The sequence below is a fragment of the Schistocerca cancellata genome, chromosome 3 (genome assembly GCF_023864275.1).
Source record: "Schistocerca cancellata isolate TAMUIC-IGC-003103 chromosome 3, iqSchCanc2.1, whole genome shotgun sequence".
NCBI classification, from domain to species: Eukaryota; Metazoa; Arthropoda; class Insecta; order Orthoptera; family Acrididae; genus Schistocerca; species Schistocerca cancellata.
Genome location: NC_064628.1, coordinates 457,605,840 through 457,626,116, shown reverse-complemented (window position 1 = coordinate 457,626,116; position 20,277 = coordinate 457,605,840). Strand labels below are relative to the sequence as shown.

General features: G+C 39.3%; 1 protein-coding gene across 1 annotated transcript in view; it reads left to right on the top strand.

The window, feature by feature from the left end:
- LOC126176364 (testis-expressed protein 47-like) overlaps nucleotides 1–20,277 on the top strand; it is a 124,264-nt gene that overhangs the window by 89,508 nt on the left and 14,479 nt on the right. The gene's annotated exons all lie outside the window — the stretch shown is intronic.

Here is a 20,277-nt window from a genome sequence, read left to right as displayed (position 1 = left end):
GTTGGAAGCTGTACATTGGCACACTAAATGAACTTCTAACCAGTACAAATATCTGTCAGTTTTAGCAGAGGTATTCACGAACCTGGCAGCCTCTACCATGAAGAGAGGACTTCACCATGTACTGGAGCAATATGTGTCAGCAAGCAGCCATCACAAGTCCGGCCTCCACCACCACCTGACTGTTTTCTGGCACTAAGTCCTCCTTTCTGGATTTGGCATCTTTCAACTGGTAAATTGCCTCTATGCCCACTTCAGCAGCAGCCACATTCCTGTCCTAGGGGTAGCAGATTGTGACCAGGCAGTACAGCTGCTCACATTGCTACATTGATGTGGGCATCTTGGTGCCATGTGCCTCCACTTGGAGGGGCAGGTTCCGCACCTTGAAACCGTCATCCCCTTCAACAATTCCATCAGACTTCCATGCCACTGGAACCGCATGCAACAACACCACATCTAACTGGGGCTCAAATTGCTGAGATTCTGGTCAACAGCTGGACACAGTCGCACTCCACGGGTCATCCACGCCACATGCTAAAGGGGCCATGGGCACTGTGTTGCAGTGCTATGAGTGTAGTAAATATTACTGAAGTGTCTGTCTCTCTGATACTTTTTTCATGAACTACCAATGTCCTGCACCCTCACCAAGACCCATTGCCTTAACCCAAACCTTCACAGCAGTGGCTTTTCAGCCCGGGCCTCTACACAAGTGTTACTGATATGTAGCTCTACAGATCAGTTTCTACTTTTAATGTGAGAAGAGTTGGAAAATCATTGACCAGTGATTTTTCAATCTAATGTCTGCATGTAGTTTCTGTATAGTGCAATCCTGTGACTATTGAAATGATGTTTATCTTTGGCTCTTGTATTAAGTTGATCCAGAATAGAGTTTACGTTTGACTACTGCCCTGCAAAACTACTCTTAATATGTAAAAAAGTTTAAGAACAATATTTGGCAATGGCATTTAGGTTTGCCTTGCAGAATATTATCACAGTTCTTTTCTGTAAACACGGGCTGTTTCACCCCATACTTACATTTCTTAATTTTTGTGTATTTTAAAGGAAAAGTAAAGATAATATGCAGACTTTATTGTAACAACGTTTCCAAGATGTTGGTCAGGGTTTTGTTGGCAAAGAATATACATAATAATACTACATAAATTGAAGACCATTTTTGCAAAACTGAACATCTAAAAATGTTCAATTTTGAGTTATATATGAATGAACCATGGACCTTGCCATTGGTGGGGAGGCTTGCGTGCCTCAACGATACAGATAGCCGTACCGTAGGTGCAACCACAACGGAGGGGTATCTGTTGAGAGGCCAGACAAATGTGTGGTTCCTGAAGAGGGCCAGCAGCCTTTTCAGTAGTTGCAGGGACAACAGTCTGGATGATTGACTGATCTTGCCTTGTAACATTAACCAAAACGGCCTTGCTGTTGTGGTACTGCAAACGGCTGAAAGCAAGAGGAAACTACAGCCGTAATTTTTAACGAGGGCATGCAGCTTTACTGTATGGTTAAATGATGATGACGTCCTCTTGGGTAAAATATTCCGGAGGTAAAATAGTCCCCCATTCCTATCTCCGGGCGGGGACTACTCAAGAGGACGTTGTTATCAGGAGAAAGAAAACTGGCATTCTACAGATCGGAGCATGGAATGTCAGATCCCTTAATCGGGCAGGTAGGTTAGAAAATTTAAAAAGGGAAATGGGTAGGTTAAAGTTAGATATAGTGGGAATTAGTGAAGTTCGGTGGCAGGAGGAACAAGACTTCTGGTCAGGTGAATACAGGGTTATAAATACAAAATCAAATAGGGGTAATGCAGGAGTAGCTTTAATAATGAACAAAAAAATAGGAGTGCGGGTAAGCTACTACAAACAGCATAGTGAACGTATTATAGTGGCCAAGATAGACACGAAGCCCATGCCTACTACAATAGTACAAGTTTATATGCCAACTAGCTCTGCAGATGACGAAGAAATTGAAGAAATGTACGATGAGATAAAAGAAATTATTCAGGTAGTGAAGGGAGACGAAAATTTAATAGTCATGGGTGACTGGAATTCGACAGTAGGAAAAGGGAGAGAAGGAAACATAGTAGGTGAATATGGATTGGGGCCAAGAAATGAAAGAGGAAGCCATCTGTTAGAATTGTGCACAGAGCATAACTTAATCATAACTAACACCTGGTTCAAGAATCATAAAAGAAGGTTGTATACATGGAAGAATCCTGGAGATACTAAAAGGTATCAGATAGATTATGTAATGGTAAGACAGAGATTTAGGAGCAAGGTTTTAAATTGTAGGACATTTCCAGGGGCAGATGTGGATTCTGACCACAATCTATTGGTTATGAACTGTAGATTAAAACTGAAGAAATTGCAAAAAGGTGGGAATTTAAGGAGATGGGACCTAGATAAACTGACTAAACCAGAGATTGTACAGAGTTTCAGGGAGAGCATAAGGGCACAATTGACAGGAATGGGGGAAAGAAACACAGTAGAAGATGAATGGGTAACTCTGAGGGATGAAGTAGTGAAGGCAGCAGAGGATCAGATAGGTAAAAAGATTAGGGCTAGTAGAAATCCTTGGGTAACAGAAGAAATATTGAATTTAATTGATGAAAGGAGAAAATATAAAAATGCAATAAATGATGCAGGCAAAAAGGAATACGAACGTCTCAAAAATGAGATCGACAGGAACTGCAAAAAGGCTAAGCAGGTATGGCTAGAGGACAAATGTAAGGATGTAGAGGCTTATCTCACTAGGGTAAGATAGATACTGCCTTCAGGAAAATTAAAGATACCTTTGGAGAAAAGAGAACCATTTGTATGAATATCAAGAGCTCAGATGGAAACCCAGTTCAAAGCAAAGAAGGGAAAGCAGAAAGGTGGAAAGAGTATATAGAGGGTCTATACAAGGGCGATGTACTTGAGGACAATATTATGGAAATGGAAGAGGATGTAAATGAAGATGAAATGGGAGATACGACATTGTGTGAAGAGTTTGACAGAGCACTGAAAGACCTGAGTCGAAACAAGGCCCCGGGAATAGACGACATTCCATTAGAACTACTGACGGCCTTGGGAGAACCAGTCCTGACAAAACTCTACCATCTGGTGGGCAAGATGTACGAGACAGGCGAAAAACCCTCAGACTTCAAGAAGAATATAATAATTCCAATCCCAAAGAAAGCAGGTGTTGACAGATGTGAAAATTACCGAACAATCAGTTTAATAAGTCACAGCTGCAAAATACTAGCACAAATTATTTACAGATGAATGGAAAAACTGGTAGAAGCCGACCTTGGGGAAGATCAGTTTGGATTCCATAGAAATGTTGGAACACGTGAGGCAATACTGACCTTACGACTTATCTTAGAAGAAAGATTAAGGAAAGGCAAACCTACGTTTCTAGCATTTGTAGACTTGAAGAAAGATTTTGACAATGTTGACTGGAATACTCTCTTTCAAATTCTAAAGGTGGTGGGGGTAAAATACAGGGAGCGAAAGGCTATTTACAATTTGTACAGAAACCAGATGGCAGTTATAATAGTCGAGGGACATGAAAGGGAAGCAGTGGTTGGGAAGGGAGTGAGACAGGGTTGTAGTCTCTCCCCGACGTTATTCAATCTGTATATTGAGCAAGCAGTAAAGGAAACAAAATTAAAATTTGAGTAGGTATTAAAATCCAGGGAGAAGAAATAAAAACTTCGAGGTTCGCTGATGACATTGTAATTCTGTCAGAGACAGCAAAGGACTTGGAAGAGCAGTTGAACGGGATGGACAGTGTCTTGAAAGGAGGATATAAGATGAACATCATCAAAAGCAAAACGAGGATAATGGAATGTAGTCGAATTAAGTCGGGTGATGCTGAGGGAATTAGATTAGGAAATGAGACACTTAAAGTAGTAAATGAGTTTTGCTATTTGGGGAGCAATATAACTGATGATGGTTGAAGTAGAGAGGATATAAAATGTAGACTGGCAATGGCAAGGAAAGCGTTTCTGAAGAAGAGAAATTTGTTAACATCGAGTATAGATTTAAGTGTCAGGAAGTCGTTTCTGAAAGTATTTGTATGGAGTGTAGCCATATATGGAAGTGAAACATGGACAATAAATAGTTTGGACAAGAAGAGAATAGAAGCTTTCGAAATGTGGTGCTACAGAAGAATGATGAAGATTAGGTGAGTAGATCATGTAACTAATGAGGAGGCATTGAATAGGATTGGGGAGAAGAGAAGTTTGTGGCACAACTTTACTAGAAGAAGGGATCGGTTGGTAGGACATGTCCTGAGGCATCAAGGGATCATATATTTATCATTGGAGAGCAGCGTGGAGGGTAGAAATCATAGAGGGAGACCAAGAGATGAATACACTAAGCAGATTCAGAAGGATGTAGGTTGCAGTAGGTACTGGGAGATGAAGGAGCTTGCACAGGATAGATTAGCATGGAGAGCTGCATCAAACCAGTCTCAGGACTGAAGACCACAACAACAACATGAATTCATATATTTTAAAATGAAAAGAGTTGATTGCACTTCTTAAAATATAACAAAACTTAACTCGTATAGCATTAAAATGTGTGGAATGTTGCAAATTTTTGCAGAACCTAACATCTGTTGGAAGAGAAATTTTCCAAAATTTAACATCTACACAACACTCTGTTTTGCATCCATTTTATAGCAGAATTTACTGTGCTTTTCTGTGTTTATAATGATGAACTTTGATTCCTTCTGTTGGAAGTAGTGTTTGTGACTGTTCAACAATGGCAAATGTTTCTGTTGACTGACTTTCATTTGTAGCAAAGGCACAAATTTAGAATTTGTCTGCTCTTGAAAGACCAAATGCCATACAAAAGTATAAACTTCATATGTTAATGCAAGAAATGTTGGTTGCTTCATTAAAAGTTTATAAATATCAATGATTATTCTACTTGAGCATCTGTGTGTTCCTGTGCAGTCTAAAATAAGTAGTTCGGTATATTATTTTTGTTTAATACATACTTTAGATGGATTCAGAACCTGCTAGTGAAGCAGATTATTCATCTCCCATTCAAGAAGCACTTCATGGATGTAAGAGGAGGAGTGATGACACACCAATAAGAAGAAAGAGGAGTATTTAGTACATTCAACAAGGTGGAGGTGAGCCTGATTTAGCCTGTACACAGCTGTCTGATAGCCATTAACAAAATCTCCAAATGAAGTTGTTGCGACACAGCAAAGCTTTCACAAAACGACATGTTAGAATTTCAGGATAGAATTTACATTAATGATAAAATAAAGCAAGATGTGTTTCTTTTGAAATGTATTAAGATTGCTGAACCTAAAACGTGAACTCTTCCAGATGATAAAACAAAAAACAAGAAATCTATTACCTTAAAAAATAGAGAGGAGATTCAAGTGTGCTGCTACATTTAGGACGGTAATGGTGGTATCAGGTGCAAGAATAATAAATTTAGCTATCAAATATGTTATTTGTGAAATGCCAGAAGGATCAAGAGGATAAAATGTACACAGTCCTATTTGAGTCAGGAAGTAAATATGAAGAAAGTGAGGACTCACTTGTGTGCAGACCATATCAAAGCAGGTCACCCAAAGTGCATCCTTCCTGAATACAAAAATTTTTTTTACAAATGCTTTAACATATCTTTTGGCAATCTGAGGTCTTACAAGTGCTCCTTCTGTGCAGAACCCATGTTGAAAATTAAGAGGAGGAGGAGGAGGAGGAGATTAGTGTTTAACGTCCCGTCGACAACGAGGTCATTAGAGATGGAGCACAAGCTCGGGTGAGGGAAGGATGGGGAAGGAAATCGGCCGTGCCCTTTCAAAGGAACCATCCCGGCATTTGCCTGAAGCGATTTAGGGAAATCACGGAAAACCTAAATCAGGATGGCCGGAGACGGGATTGAACCGTCGTCCTCCCGAATGCGAGTCCACTGCGCCACCTCGCTCGGTGCCTTGAAAATTAAAACTGCTAAAGACCTATATGAAAAAATTGCAGAAGACCATTTATAGACTTCACAAGTTCAGGGCTAATAATTCCACGGAATTCTTAAACTAAAAGAACCAGCTACCATTAGTGTACGTTTTACTGCCAGCAATACTGTCCATTCCCAAAGCTGTCTATTAGGGAAAGTTTTTACTCATGACAAATCTGGTCATATAACTGTGCAGTAATGGAGGGAAATGGATAGGTGTAGATGTAGAAAACAAAATGATAGTCATTACACATAGCTTGAAAAACAAAAGTCACATGGAGCCAGTCAAATTGCTTCTGCTGAAAGATTTTTTTTTTTTTAATACATTTGGTGAAGAAACATCAAGAAGTGCAAATTGGAGGCTGATATTAAGAATTTCCTGAGACTTATGTGGTTGACAAAATAAAAATTCAGTGATGGTGGCTATGCTCCTTCACTTTTGTGAGACATCAAAAATTTTCACAAAAAAACCTACATTATTTTCAGTCAGGGCGCACAGCTATATGCTATCTGACAAGAATAAGAATCTTTATTAGCCGCTCAGTATTTTCTTATACAATGTGCTCTGTCATAAGTTCAGTTACAGTATAAAGATGGTTATATTCTCATAACAATGTATATATAAATCATATGAATGTTAGTGTAGTACAATAGCACACATTTGGAACTTTATATATTGTTAATTTTACAATAAAAAAGGAAACATTATACAAATTTATATTAAGTGAGGAGTATTCATGTTGATGACACTATGTCATTATCATATACATGTTGATAACACTATGTCATTATCCTAAGATATTGATACAAATATAGAGCACTCAAAATAGGTCTATTATGCCTATATGTTGGATATTGTTTTTCCAGATTTAGGTCCTGCTACAGCAGAGGTACCTTTCTCTATGTTAAAACAGCAAATCTGCCATATTACAATCTTTATATTGACAAACTGCCTATTGGCTTCTGTCTCGGGTTCTTCGGCCAACGTTCATCTAATGATTTTTCTGACGTTTCGCCAGCACGAGTGGCTGGCATTGTCAAAGCTTCACCCTCTATTGCCGGTGGGGAAGCTTTGACAATGCCAGCCACTCGTGCTGGCGAAACGTCAGAAAAATCATTAGATGAATGTCGGCCGAAGAACCCGAGACAGAAGCCAATAGGCAGTTTGTCAACAAGTGGCCACAAAAGCCTTAACAATTTTGAATCTTTATATTCATCAACTGAGTAAAATGCTTTACCTTTGAGCCATTGACCCAATGTTGTCTTAAATTTATTTTTAGATACTGTTTGTGCAATTTAGGGAGCATATTAAACAGTTCGAGGCCTACATATTTATAACTATTATGTATCTTGGACAATCTAGAGCATGGCAGATCAATTGTGTGGTTTCATCTTGTGTTATGGGTGTGGACAGATGACCTAAGGGGATATTGAGCTATGTTTGCTTTTACTTGTAATAAGCAATAATAGATGTACAAACAAGGAACTGTCATGATGTTAGGTTTTTTGAAATGTTCCCTGCATGTGTCCCTACGAGATAAACCCACTATACATCGAAGAGCTTTTTTTGCCATCTGAAAATTTATACTGAATTGAGAGAATTTCCCCAGAGCAGAATACCATATGAAAGATGGGGGTGGATATAAGCAAAATATGAATGCAGCAGTAAGTTTTGGCTGGCATTACTCCTAAGCTTATAAAGTAGGAACATAGCACATGCAAGTTTAGAACCGACGTATGTGATATGTTTATCCCAGCTAAGTTTCTGGTCAGTCATCATCCCTAACAGTTTAACAGACTTATTTTCTGTGTTTGATACCTTCAAATTAAAGAATATTTCCTCAGTTTTTGTTTCATATACACTCCTGGAAATGGAAAAAAGAACACATTGACACCGGTGTGTCAGACCCACCATACTTGCTCCGGACACTGCGAGAGGGCTGTACAAGCAATGATCACACGCACGGCACAGCGGACACACCAGGAACCACGGTGTTGGCCGTCGAATGGCGCTAGCTGCGCAGCATTTGTGCACCGCCGCCGTCAGTGTCAGCCAGTTTGCCATGGCATACGGAGCTCCATCGCAGTCTTTAACACTGGTAGCATGCCGCGACAGTGTGGACGTGAACTGTATGTGCAGTTGACAGACTTTGAGCGAGGGCATATAGTGGGCATGTGGGAGGCCGGGTGGACGTACCGCCGAATTGCTCAACACGTGGGGCGTGAGGTCTCCACAGTACATCGATGTTGTCGCCAGTGGTCGGCGGAAGGTGCACGTGCCCGTCGACCTGGGACCGGACCGCAGCGACGCACGGATGCACGCCAAGACCGTAGGATCCTACGCAGTGCCGTAGGGGACCGCACCGCCACTTCCCAGCAAATTAGGGACACTGTTGCTCCTGGGATATCGGCGAGGACCATTCGCAACCATCTCCATGAAGCTGGGCTACGGTCCCGCACACCGTTAGGCCGTCTTCTGCTCACGCCCCAACATCGTGCAGCCCGCCTCCAGTGGTGTCGCGGCAGGCGTGAATGGAGGGACGAATGGAGACGTGTTGTCTTCAGCGATGAGAGTCGCTTCTGCCTTGGTGCCAATGATGGTCGTATGCGTGTTTGGTGCCGTGCAGGTGAGCGCCACAATCAGGACTGCATACGACCGAGGCACACAGGGCCAACACCCGGCATCATGGTGTGGGGAGCGATCTCCTACACTGGCCGTACACCACTGGTGATCGTCGAGGGGACACTGAATAGTGCACGGTACATCCAAACCGTCATCGAACCCATCGTTCTACCATTCCTAGACTGGCAAGGGAACTTGCTGTTCCAACAGGACAATGCACGTCTGCATGTATCCCGTGCCACCCAACGTGCTCTAGAAGGTGTAAGTCAACTACCCTGGCCAGCAAGATCTCCGGATCTGTCCCCCATTGAGCATGTTTGGGACTGGATGAAGCGTCCTCTCACGCGGTCTGCACGTCCAGCACGAACGCTGGTCCAACTGAGGCGCCAGGTGGAAATGGCATGGCAAGCCGTTCCACAGGACTACATCCAGCATCTCTACGATCGTCTCCATGGGAGAATAGCAGCCTGCATTGCTGCGAAAGGTGGATATACACTGTACTAGTGCCGACATTGTGCATGCTCTGTTGCCTGTGTCTATGTGCCTGTGGTTCTGTCAGTGTGATCATGTGATGTATCTGACCCCAGGAATGTGTCAATAAAGTTTCCCCTTCCTGGGACAATGAATTCACGGTGTTCTTATTTCAATTTCCAGGAGTGTATGTATAGGAAGTTTGCACTAAACCAATGAACCAGTTTTTCACATATTATATTATTCTTTTTCGTGCAGATTCAAGAGTCTGTCCTGAATTGATAAAAGTTTTATCGTCCTCATAGAGGACTGTTTTACAGGGTAAATACCGTGGCATATCATTAACATACACTACAAACAGGAAGGGCGCAAGTATGGAGCCCTGTGGCACACCTCTTTTTATTGTTTGTGGGTTTGAAAGCTGCCCATTTACACTAAGAAATTGTACTCTGTTGCTTAAGTAGGATTCCAATAATTTCAGGGTGTCCTCTTCCATGCCGTAGTGTCTTAATTTCATGATCAAAGTACTATGAGATACTATGTCAAATGCTTTACTGAGGTCTAGGAGAGTAGCACAAGAGTTTAATTTATTTTCAAAGCCATCATATATATCACTAACAATATTTTCAACCCCTTTAACTGTGGATAGTTTAGACCTGAAGCCATACTGTGAGTTACTTAACAAGTTATTCATCTCAAAATAGTGATTCATTTGTTGGTGAACACAGTCTTCGATTATTTTAGATATTATTGGGATTAATGAGATAGGGCGATAGTTACTTGGATTTGATTTATCTCCTTTCTTAAATATGGGAATAGTTACTGCTATTTTCCAACAGTCGGGGAAAATCCCTTGCTGCAATATACGGTTAATGAGAGTGGTTAGAGGGGACAGAAGATCACTTGATATCTTCTTTATGACAAAGTTTGACAGACCATAGAAGTCCTGTGCTCTGGAACTACTTAGTTTGCCTATTGCTTTGCTAACATCATTTTCAGTTACTGTTGCCCAGAAGAATTTATGGACTACATACTTATTTGAACCTAAAAGAGTTTTAGCATCAAGCATGGCATTGGGGGGAGACAAATCTTGTTGTAAACTGAAGTTAACAAAGTATGAGTTTAAGATATCTGGGGCTATGGGTGTAGCTAGTTGAGTTGTTGGTCTATTTATTTCACTTTTAATTACTTCCCAGACAGCTTTCAGGGATTTTCTCTGCCTCATGATGGCTGGGTGTTGTGTGCTGTCCTTAGGTTAGTTAGGTTTAAGTAGTTCTAAGTTCTAGGGGACTGATGACTATAGATGTTAAGTCCCATAGTGCTCAGAGCCATTTGAACCATTTATTTGAACCCAGACAGCTTTACAGCTGTTTCTGGATTTAAGAATATAGTTATCATTCACCCTACGTTTTGCCAAGCTTATTTCAGATCTATAAATTTTTCTTGTTCTAATGTACATCTGTTTGTACTCACTGCTGTTATGAGATGTGTCCCTAAACATAAGAAGCATAATCCTGATGCTGTTGAGGTATGGTGTGAACCAATTATTTAGTCTCTGTGGTTTATGAACTTGGTTATTATATTCTTGCAATTTCCTCTATAAATAATTTGCTTGTGTTATTCACACACATATCTTTGTATAACATGTCATTCCAATTAACTGACCTTAATCTAGTTCTAAACTCTCTTATGTTGCATTCATTCATAGGTCTAACAGTTTTGTGTTGTTCATCTGGAATGCTGACTGGAACTGTAATCCATAGGGCATCATGGTCAGCTAGGCCTAACTTGACTACTCCAATTTCAACATTATTTTCATGGATATTACTTATTATATTGTCCAAGCATGCATTATATCTTGTAAGCTTATCATTTAGACAATAGCAATCAAAAGCTCTTAGGCTATCCAAGAATTCCAATATTATATGACTCTGTACCCTGATATCCATATTAATGTCACCAAGGTATTCAATGAAGTTTATAAAGAACCGAGAAAAAGACTGTCACAGTGCCATGCTGTGGTAAATCAATGTGGCACTTGTAGAATACTTGAGAGGGACTGGCAAGTTCATGATATGAAAGCCACAAGCAACACTGCCATTAAAAAAGTTAACATCCGTAATAAGCAAAGCAGGAGTTCTCATATACCAGGAGGCTGGAAAGAAATCATGTTGCATCCAAACTGAAAAGCACTTATTATGTACCTCGAATCTTGTTTGAAGTCCTGAAAAAGAATGTCACCAACTTCAGAGAAATGGATACTGCTTTGTTACTAAGATTAGAAAATAAAGTCAGAGCTAAGAAGGCTGAAGGTGTAAAGAAACTACTCAAGTATTTTGACAAACTCTTCATATGAAGCAAAATATTTTATACAGAAGTTCTTCAAGGTTGCAGTAACAATGACTCTGACAACAATGAAGGGAAATATGATGATGAACCGATTTCTTAGAAGCATTATATAAATTAACTTGAGGTCATTCACAAATAACAGATTATTGCTCATTTTAAAGACTGGTGATACTATAGTTGTTTTGCAAAAAAAACCATAAGAGTGTATAGTTCCTTGTAGTACTTATATGAAAATATTATTTGGATGTGACTCTTTTTTTGTGTTATAATGAGGAAAAGTCTGATGTGTTTTTAAATTTGTTTTATATATTTCTTAAGTTATTCAATAAAAGGTGTTTCCTGAAAATTTTACTCTTTGTAGATGTACAGTTTTGCAAAACAGTCCTCAATTTGTCCACCTCCATAACTGAGTGATCAGTGCAGCTGACTGTCATGCAGAGGATCTTGGTTCAGTTCCCAGTACTGGCAGAGATTTTCCCTTGATGAGAGGACAAGAACATGATGCACTCATCCTTGTGATGCCATTTGGGGAGCTGCTTGACAGGGTAGTTGCAGCTCCAGCTCATGAAAACTGAATGGCCAGGAGTTCGTTCTTCACTATGTCATTGTTCTATACTACTTTGGCTTCTGACAATTTGTGTAAGGAGGGCTTAAATGAAGGTACGAGACATCATAATCACCAAACATGATGAAATTTGCATATGCCACTTTGGTAAAATATAGTGAGACATCTACACAGTGGAAGCATGTATCGTCACCTCCCCCTGAAAAATTTAGAGCTAGGTGACACTCACCACCCTTTTCAGTATCTGAGGTCTGATACTCACCAAATTCCTCAAGCACAGAAAAACCTTTAACAGTAGCGTGTACTGTGAGACATCCCACAGCCTATGCAAGTCCATTGAGAGCAAATGACCTGAGATGCTCACAGAGGGATTGATTCTGTTCCACAATGACTCCTGTCCACACGTCTCCAAGGTCACACCAAGTGCAATGGCCAATTTCAAGTGGGAGCTGCTTGAGCATCCACCCTATAGCCCAGACATGTCACCCTAGGACTTCTAAAGAGTAGAACTTCACCTTATTCTTTCATACCTTTCTTTTGAACATCCCTCATACTGCCAAGTTGCATCATTGGTTAGATTCAATGTTAAAATGTAAGTCCTACGAATTAAGGAGCAACTAATCAAAACATATAATGTCTGTTGATTCAGATGTTCCAGAAAAAGCAAAAAATTGATATCTACTAAACTACTCAATGGAACATAAGGCTGTTTTCACAGTTAATTGCCTGTTGGGATGTTGAATTCGATCCCTCTTTGCAACAGATCAAAATTTGATTAGGTTGGTTATAAAATCAATTTATGTTTTGGATAACATATGTTTTGATCAGTCACCTAGGACATTACATATTTTGATGGATTTTAAATAGTATTTAAGCTTCATTAGTTCACACAAACTTTAATACCTGAAAATAATTATTAACTTACAATAATTTTCAATTGCTTTACAGTAATTATAAAACTTAGAAAAAAGGAACATTAATATTTACTTTAAGGAATGTTACAAAGCCTTAAATTACATAAGAAAACTGTTCAACACAATAGTTTGTTACAGGCAAAATTAACTAAATTTTGTTGATTCCTGGTCCTTCTTGTACACAGTCACATTCAGTACCTTCAGTGAAGCCGCTGAATGGAACCTCTAAAGTCGATGAAAAAAATATCAAATTATTCGTCTTCTTTCCATTGTGTACCAAATCTTAAAGTGAGCAGTTTCTTCACATCTTCCCTTTTCTCTTCCTTCATTATATTTGACAATGCTAGTATAGGTGTTTCAGTAGCAGAGAACGTCTTCTGTCCATATTTTGACGATGTTGTGAATGACTTATAAGGGTCATCGAAGTAATAATGAATTTCTGTTTTAAATTTTATATCCTGACCACTGACATTCTTCAGTTTTGACTTTTTCAAAATTATTCTTTTTTTACTTCACTGATCCTTCTATCTTTTTCCATTCCTTTGAGAGTTCTTTATAGTTCTTAAGCTCCCAGTCTTTTCCATTTACCCACATTTTCCCAACTTCATTATTGATCTGTACATACTTCTCTGGATTCAAAAATTCTGAAATTTGGTCCAGTATTCTCTCAACTCATCCAGAGACCATGTCTGAAGGTAAAAAGGAATGCCCTTGAACTGGAAAATATAGATACACATTCCTTATATGTTATTGAGAACTTTTCAGTAGCCAGAATGCAATAGCATGAATCAAATGTTGATTTTTATTCTGGCCACCACACCCATCAGCAAAGAGTCTGAGAGGTGTGGTAGCCCGGTCAAAGGACATTTTAGAAAGAAAATCTGTAATGACTGATGCAATTTATTGTGGTCCTCTTCCAGCTTGACTTGATTCCATACATTGAAAACAGAGTGTGTGGTTTTTATATTTGTTACACAGAAGCTATAAAATGCAATTTGTCAGGCATAATATGCCTCTCCAATATTCAATTTTGTAGAGGCTGGACATGCTGCAAGTCAAAAGCAGACATTTTATTTCCATGTGGTGACTGCTTCATTAATTAATGAATAGCTCAAGCTTTCAGCCTGTGAGCATGAAGTTCAGTCATTAACTTCTTCTTTTGATTTGTATTTACAGCACTTTGAATTTTGTGCTGCATTCTAAGGCAATACCTGCATCTATCACTGGAAGGGAAGCCAAAACTCAGTTTGAATTTGGAGTTGAAAATTCTGGTGAAGAATGATTTTTTTAAATTTGAGATCAGTTGTCGTATAATTTGAAAAGCTTGTTTATATTTAATTCACACAAGAGAGACAGTCTTTTGCTTTTGTTCCAGTTGTAATGACTTTGGGTGAAGATAAGAATTCTACCAAATGCTTTTTTTAGTTTCATACTTGCCAATATTGTGATCATCCCCCCTCTTTTATCTGTTACTCCTCTCCCAGATGCAATTCGTTTCGCAGTGGTATTTAATCTTGTTTGTCCAATACCAAAGAGTTTATGAAAAAATGCAGCATACAGGAATTTTCTCCCCCTCTGATTTCACATGCAATTTACAAAAACCCAAGTTAGCACGTGATAGTTACTTTGTAAAGTAATAATGTTCTTTGTTTAGATTAGGACATTGGAACATTAACTGCAAGTGTTTCAGAGTCTGTTGGGTCATTTCCTGTTTAGTATCAGTACAAAGATACACTTCATTAAGAAGAAAAAATACAATGAAAAATAGTGTGAATCTGTATTAAATCCCCACTTTACGTGATATTTCACTGTGACAGCTTTTGGTTTTACTTTGGCACTTTCTTCGTGGATGCACCGACTCTTTGGACTACTTACATCCAGATCTTCTTGTTTTATTTGGTTGTACATAGAACGTTTACAGGGATAGATCAGCAATTAAAACAACCTCTCTATGTTGGCAGGGGGGGGGGGGGGTCAAAATTCATTAAATGAGTATCTTTATCATGATGTCTGGGCAAAAAAAGAAAGTGCTGTTTATCTTTGCATTGTTTACTGATGAATGTTATGGAAACAGATTCTGTTTGTCTGATAAGATGGTATAAACCAAAGATTTACCTGATTTCTGTTTCCACCTTTTGATTTCTTCATCATTCTTTTTTGTGTTTCACGATCTTTATGCTCCTCCCCTACAGTCACACTTTCCTTTTCTAAATCCATTGGATGCAGTACACACAAAACACAACAGCATACTGCCGCAATGCAGTACTAACAACAACAATTTTGCTAAAACGTCAAACAATACCAGAAGGCAATAATGCTGACTAAAGCTTTGAATAGCTGCAAGCCTAGACAGGTGTTAAACTTGACCATACTGCCAAAGTAGATGAAGCAAAAGCAAAGTGAAACATAAATGGTGGACATTATATATTCTAACTCATTCAATCATGTGGACAATATACGATTTGTTTTAACTGCTCATTTTCAAGATACTTTTTTGATGTCACAGTATACAAATAGATGCACTCTGATGATGATGTTAGGTTTGTGGGGTGCTCAACTGCATGGTTATCAGTGCCCGTACAAATTCCCAATCTTTGCACACTCCAATCTCACTTCTTTTACGAATGATGATGAAATGACGATAACACAAATACCCAGACCCCAGTCGGAGAAAATCCCCAACCCGGCCGTGATCCACAGGCAGTAACGCTAGCCACTAGACCACAAGCTGCAGACAGATAGACACAGTCTGATTGGTGGGTCATGTAGAGCATGTAAAATACTGCCGGAAACCTATATCGAAATCAATTTTGCCCACAAGTGGACAATATACGTTTTGTCTGGTTGCTCTCCAATTGTTTAGATAAGTTATTTCATTAGTCAGTTGAATAGGAGGGCATGCCATGTCTGTTATGACCACTTCTAGCAATTCAGTTTTTAAGTTGTGGACAGTTTTGCTTTTTACTTGAATCTTCCACACCAGTGTCATTTATCCATTAAATATAAATTATGTGACTGATGCTTTAGTGGTCATAACATTAAAAAGGCTTCAACTGAAAAACTGCCTACTTTTGTTGGCAACAGTGGTACAGCTGATCTCCAATTCATCACAGACTAGACAGACAGACTAGACTAGACATCACAGAATAGACATAACATCTCCACACAGACTTACTTTAGAACTAATAGAACTGTCTTTTATATATAAGGGGCATTCAAAAAGAAACAAGCTGGAGGTATAATTACAGAAACCAGTACCTGTCTGTTAGAAGTATTGACCCTGGCTGTTGAGACACTTGTCCCACTGTGACATAAGGCAGTGAATGGCTGTCTCATAAAATTCCCAAGGCTGTGATGTTAACTAGTTTCGCATGTACAGCTGCACGTCGTCGTCTGTGGTGAATTGTTTGCCCCTCAGAGCCTTTTTAAGGGGACCAAAAATGGTCCCCTTCTGATTCATTTCCTGCAGCACGGGACAACAGTGAATGCCCAGCATTACTCGCAAACATTGACCACCCTTTGCCAAGCAATAAAATCAAAACGACCAGGCAATCTCACCCGTCGAGTTATTCTGCTCCATGACAATGCAAAGCCTCATATGGCCAACACAGTCGTGGCACTCTCGCAGAAATTCAAATGGGAGGTTTTCGGCCACCTTCCATACAGTCTGGACCTCTCTCCCTGTGATTACGCCATTTTTGGTCCCCTTAAAAAGGCTCTAAGGTGCAAATGATTCACGTCGGATGATGATGTCCAGCTGTACGTGCTGAATTGGTTAACATCGCAGGCCCAGGAATTTCATGAGAGAGCCATTCACCGCCTTGTGTCACAGTGGGATAAGTGTCTCAACAGCCAGGGTCAGCACTTCTAACATACAGGTACTGGTTTCTGTAATTATGCCTCCAGCTCATTTCTTTTTGAATGCCCCTTATAATTAATTCAGTTAAGAAATGAGAATGGTCCCAAAACAGAACTATGCTATATTATAGTATTTGTTTCATATCTGTGCTCACCACTTGTGATTTTAGGAATGAAAACTGTTACAATTTTAACATTCACAGTTGGAAGCTTTTATAAGATCAACTTACCAAGCTGAGATGGTTTGCATATACCTATGATGCAGATAGTGCTACTGTTCGTGCATCCACAATGAAGGGCTGTTGGTGCATCCACAATGAAGGGGTATCTGTGAAGAGGGTAGACAAACATGTGGTTCCCAAAGAGCGCAGCAGCATTTTCAGTAGGTGCAGGTGCACCAGTCCAGATGACGGACTGTTCTAGCTTGTGACATTAGCCAACATGTTCTTGCTATGTGGGTACTGTGAATGGCTGAAACCAAGGGAAACTATAACCATTATATTTTCTGAGGATATGCAGCTATACTGTATGGTTTAATAGTGATGGCATCCTCCTGGGTAAGATATTCTGGAGATAAAATAGCCTCCCAATGGATTCCAGACAGGGATTACTCACAAGGAAGCTGTCAAAGAAAACTGATGGTCTGCAGGTCATAATATGAAATGTTAGGTCCCTTAATTGAGTAGATAGGGAAGTCAGAGAATTTAAAAAGGACAGTGGGTAGTTTGTAGTTGGATATAGTGAGTATTACTGAAGTGCAGTGGCGGGAGTAACAGGACTTTTGATCAGGTCAGTACAGGATTATAAACACAAAATCAAATTAGGGGTAAAGCAGGAGCAGCTCTTAAAATGGAAAGAGAATAGGGATGCTGGTGCAGGGCTATGAACGGCATAGTGAATGCGTTAGACCAGCTGAGGTTGACAAGAAGCAAACACCCACCACAATATTTCAGCTTTATATGCCTACTAGCTCTGCAGATAATGAAGAGATTGAAAGAATTTCTGATGAGAAAAAAGAAATTATTCATGGAATTAAGAGAGATGAAAATTTTATTTTGATGGAGGACTGGAACTTGATAGTAAAAAAAGGAAGAGAGGGAAAAATAGAAGGAGAACATGGACTGGGGGGAGGAACTAAAAGGGAAGCCACCTGGTAGAATTTTACAGTGAGCACAATTTTGTCATTGCTAGTATCTGGTTTATAAATCATAAAAGAAGGCTGTATATGGAAACAAGACCTGGGGAAACTGCAAGGTATCAAATAGTTTAAATAATGGCAAGAGAGAGAGATTTTTAAGTCAGATTGTAAGCTGCAAAACATTTCCAGTGGTAGATGTGGAGTCTGACAGTAATTTACTGATTATGAGCAGAAGATTGAAACTGATGAAATTGCAGAAATGTAGAAATTGAAGGAGATGGAACTTCAACAAATTGAACCAACAAGAGGGTGCTGAGAGTTTGCAAGTAAGGATTAGACAATGACTTATGAAATAGGGGTAAACAGCAATTTAGAATGTGAATGGGTAGCCTTGAGAGATGATCTAGAAGGCAGCAGAGGAAGAAATAGGCAAAAAGACAGGGCCAAATAAATCCCATGGATAATGTGTGACGATGATGGTTCAAATGGCTCTGAGCACTATGGTACTTAACATCTGACGTCATCAGTGCCCTAGAACTTAGAACTACTTAAACCTAACTAACCTAAGGACATCACACACATCCATGCCCAAGGCAGGATTCGAACCTGTGACTGTAGTGGTTGCGCAGTTCCAGACTGAAGCGCCTAGAATCACTCGGCCACACCAGCCGGCGTGACGATGATGAAAGGAGAAAATATAAAAATGTAACAAATGAAGCAGTCAATAGGGGGTACTGGCAACTAAAAATTACTCTTAACTGCAAGTGGCGTCTGGCAAAGCAGCAGTGACTAGGTGATAGGAAAATTGAAAGTTGGAAGGAATGTATAGAGCTGTTACACAAGGGAAATGAACTTGAAGACAGTATTATAGAAACAGAAGAAGAAGTAAATGAAGGTGAGGTAGGATGTATAATATTGCTAGAAGATTTTGAGAGGGCTGTGAAAGACCAAATTCTGAACATTTCCATGAAGTAGATGACATTCCTTCAGAATTATTTTGATTCTTGGGAGACCCAGCCATGATTAAAATTTAGAACTTTGTATGCAATATGTAGCAGATAGACAAAATACTGCCAGACTTCAAGAAAAATGTAATAATTTCTTTTCCAAAAAGGGCAGGTGTTAACAGGTGTTAATTACAGAACTATCATTAATATGTCACATTTGGAAAATACTGACACAAAGTATTCACAGAAGAATGAAAAACTGGGAGAAGCTGATGTTAGGGAAGATGACTATAGATTCTGGGGAAAAGGAGGAAAATGTGACCCTACAACTCATCTCAGAAGATAGATTGAAGAAAAGCAAACTTACATTAACAGCATTTGTAAACTTAGAGAAATCTTTTGGCAGTGTTGATTGGAATACACACTTTGAAATTCTCAAGATAAAAAAGTTATCTAAAACTTGAACAGACTGTAGTTATAAAAACTGAAGGGTAGGAAATTATAGTAATTGAGAAGGTGGTGAGATGGGATTGTAGCCTGTCCATGATGTTATCAGTCCATACATTGTGCAAGCAGTAAATAAAACCAAGGATAAATTTGTAAAGGGAATTAAAGTTCGGGGAGAAGTAAGAAAAACTGTGAGGCTTACCAATGACATTGTTATTCCATCAGACATAACAGAGGACTTGGAAGATTTTGGATGGAATGTATAGTGTTTTTAAAAGAGGTTATAAGGTGAATATCAACAAAAGTCAAACAAGGGTAATGGAATATAGTCAAATTAAATCAGGCAATGCTAATAGAATTAGATTAGGAAATGAGACACTAAAAGTAGTCAATGATTTTTGCTATTTAGGCAGCAAAGTAACTAGCATTGGATGAAGTAAAGAGTGAATAAAATGCAGACTAGTAACGCCAAGCAAAGAGTTTCTGAAAAAGAGGAAAGTGTTGTCATCAAGTATAAATTTAAGTGTTTGGCAGCTTTTTGTTCTGGTATTGTGTGGTGTGTAGTCTCATATAGAAGGGAAATGTGGATGATATTCAGTTCAGACAACAAGAGAATAGAAGCTTTTGAAATGTGTTGGTGAAGAAGGAAGTTGACAGTTAGAGGGGTAGATTGAATAACTAATAAAGAGTTACTGAATTGCATTGGAAAAGGAAGAAATTTGTGGTTCAAGTTTACTAATAGAAGGAATCAGTTGAAAGGACAAACCCTGCGCCAGCAAGAAATCTTTAATATGGTAATGGAAAGAAGTGAGTGGGGTAAAAATTGTTGAGGGAGAAGGCTTGAATATTAAATAGATGTAGGTTATGCTATTTACACAGAGGTAAAGGGGCTTATAGAGGATAGACTGGCATAGAGAGCTGCATCAAACCATAATTCGCACTGAAGACCACATCAAAAGCACATTTATGTGGGTATGAAATCTTCCA